Source organism: Otolemur garnettii, unplaced genomic scaffold, assembly GCF_000181295.1.
Source record: "Otolemur garnettii isolate 467f Iridium unplaced genomic scaffold, OtoGar3 scaffold00088, whole genome shotgun sequence".
Classification (NCBI taxonomy): Eukaryota; Metazoa; Chordata; class Mammalia; order Primates; family Galagidae; genus Otolemur; species Otolemur garnettii.
The window spans coordinates 6,045,473-6,048,978 of record NW_003852483.1 but is presented as its reverse complement, the minus strand read 5'-3'; positions in this window follow the sequence as shown (position 1 = coordinate 6,048,978).

Below are 3,506 nucleotides of genomic sequence, written 5' to 3'. Positions count from 1 at the left end.
TCTTTGGAAATAAGAACCTATTAACATGACCCATGCGCCCATACAGCCTAATTGCCTAATGAAAATCTTGCTTAAATAGTTGCTCTCACACTTCTTTAATGCTTTACTTCAAAAGGCTAATATTTTGTGAGTTTGGAGTGACTGGGTTCATGCAAAGTTTTCAGTTGTACGTGAGTTGTTATTATCTACATCTTATTTAATACTGGGTGTCCCAAAAGTCACCATACATAGGGGAAAAACAGACAATTGTAGCTAAATATACTTTTATTTACAAAATATATATTACAGCATCTTACAAAATACTTACAATATATTCTCAACACGTTGACCACCTCTTTCTACACACACACACAGAGTCTTCTTTCCCACTCAGGGTGAATATGTTCTAAGATATCTGCTGTTATATGTGTTTCCTGTGTGTGGCAACTTTTGGAACACTTGTAGATCAACACAGCAGCACCTAATAGTTGTTTAAAATAATTCAGAAAAAGTGATAAAGATATATATTGTAGAGTTAATGGATGTGGGGGAAGAATTTCGTCATTATGCTGTCCCTAAGCTTGCATCTTAAAACAGTTTCCAGGAGATAGGAAAATGACATGAATTCATTATTTCTGGGTAGTGATAAGTCAAAATACAAGACATTGGTATAGACCTGTTAACTTGGATTTGGAGAAAAAAAATTAATTTGTTTTGTTCCAGTGATTTCTATCTTTTGTGTCAATTAAGATATATGAAAACATAGTTATCTACCTTAGTTAAGAGTGCTTATGATAAAATGTATTGATAAACATGAAATTTAGGAAGCATTTTGGAATTTGGTTGGATCTTATATACAAGGACTTTTGAAATACTTTTCCACCAAAAATGAATCACATGGATTTACTAAATAATCTGGAATGAAAGGCAGTAACACACTATTTTTCATCTTAACAAATGAGTTGATGTTTTGATTGTATTAGTTTCTCAAATTAGCATTAAAATATTAAATGTGGGCTTTTCATAAATAGAAGAAAATTACTTTAAGTTTTCCATTGGTTTGAGATTTCTTTGTTGTTCTTGCACACACAGGGCTATACTGAGCTGTGTTCTATATGTGACATTGAGGAAGCCCCTCAGCCCTAGGTCTCAGTACCTACCTTAAAGTACTGCTAAACAAAAAAATCAGAGTAAACAAAATCATATGTGAAAAGTACTTTGACGGACTCAGAAGGTGTTAGTACAATCTTTCTTTCCCTGTCTTCCTGTTCGAATGTGGAATCTTCCCTAGAGTAATGCCAGCCACCCTTTGTCCTTTCCCCTGACAGGAAGACTAAATTATCTAATTAATCAATAGCAAGTATCTGGCATTCATTTGTTCACATATATGAACACAATACAATTACAAATTTAAAATGCTTTATACATGTTTGGTCACTTCTACCTGTTAGCCAACAGGCAAAGCAGCAATCCTGTCTTAAAGCTGGATGACTTCAGAGGGTCTGTTCTATAAACAAAGGCATGTTATTGGGTTAATTCTCTTCAAGCTGAGACTTGGGTAGTAAGTAGGAAGAAATTATTTGGCCCATGTGTTAGGGTCCTCCAGAGAAATGGAGCCAAGAGGATATATACAGTTCTACAGACAGTGATATGTGTATATAGGAAGGGAGTTACTATGAGAAATTTTTTCAGATGATTATGGACTCTAAGAAGTTCCACCAACTGTCATCTATAAACTAGAGGCCAAGGAAAACTGGTGGTGTGGTTTTAGGTCAAATGTGAAGGCCAGAGAACCTGGGAGCTAGATGTAAGTAAGTCTCTATGTGAATCATAATCCTGAGAACCAGGAGCATCAATGTCCAAGGGTAGGAGAAAATTCATCCTTCCTCCACCTTTTTGTTCTATTCAGGCCTTAAGCAGATTAGATGGTGCTCATTCATGTTGGTGAGGGTGACCTTTACTCAGCATACCTAGTCAAATCCTAATCTCTTCCAGAAATATCCTGTGGACACATATAGAAATAATATCTACCAGTTATCTGGTCATTCCTTAGCCCAGTCAAGTTGATACATAAAGTTAACCATCACAACCTAACATCTCCCCCTAATTCTTCAATCCAGCAATATCATCAAAGATGATAGATTATCTTCATTTGCTTCATTCCATTAACCCCTAAATCCCAACAGCAGTCTCCACAAATATGAGCATAAGTTAGAAGGAAACACCCTGCTACTTACCTAGTTGGGTCCTTATGCTGTCAGTCTGTGCTATACCACATCAAGTCATTTGACACTCAGGAATATCCCAACTCAAAGTTCAGTTCTGAACACTAGATAAAGCAAGATATATTAATAAAGATTGTAAAAGCATTTCCTTCTACACATTGACGATATATATTATTATTTTTTTAGATTTTTTTAATTATTAAATCATAGCTGTGTACATTAATGCAATCACAGGGTACAGTGTAGTGTTTTCATATACATTTTGAAATACTCTCATCAAACTGGTTAATGTAGCCTTCATGTCATTTTCTTAGTTACTGAGTTAAAACATTCATACTCTGCTTTTAGAAAGATTCACTCGTACCCTTGTAGGATAAACCATAGAGGTGACCCCACCAATCACCCTTCCTCCCCCATCCACCCCCCTGCCCTGCCCTCTCCCATCCCCCTTCCCATATTCTTTTTTTTTCATTTTTTAAAGTTCTTTATTTCATAAGTAATATATAAAACATGTAATAAAATGATACAAAAATAATGTAAGAACATAAAAATAATGAAAATATTTTTAAAATGTATAAAGGTAAGCACAGTGGGGATTTATATTCCTTAATTTCAATGAATTAAAGCACATGGTCAATGTTGGTTTAGGTAGCCAAGAACAGTTGCTCTCGGGGAGGTAACTGTCAGTTTACCCTTTCTTCTTGCCTCCACCAACATTATACATCATAGTGCTACAAAACAAAACTATTAATAACAACCTAAGGATATGGGGAGGGGGGAGGGAGGGGAGAGGGGGAAGGGAGAGGGATTCGAGGGTTCACTTCTGTGGTTCATCTTACAAGGGTACAAGTGAATCTTTTTATGAGTAGAATATGAATGTTTTAACACAATAACTAAGAAAGTTACATGAAAGCTATGTACCCCCAAAGTGCATCAATGTACACAGTTACCTTCCCATATTCTAAGGCTATAATTAGGTTATAACATTCCTATGAAAGCTATAAATTAGTTTCAAAATAGGGCTGTGTACATTGGATACTTTTTCCATTCTTGAGATACTTTGCTAAGAAGAACATTTTCCAGTTCCATCCATGTAAACATAAAGGAGGTAAAGTCTCCATCTTTCTTTAGGGCTGCATAATATTCTATAGTGTACATACACCACAATTTATTCATCCATTTGTGGGTTGATGGGCACTTAAGCTTCTTCCATGACCTAGCAATTATGAATTGGGCTGCAATAAACATTCTGATACAAATATCTTTGTTGTAATGTGATTTTTGGTCTTCTGGATATATACC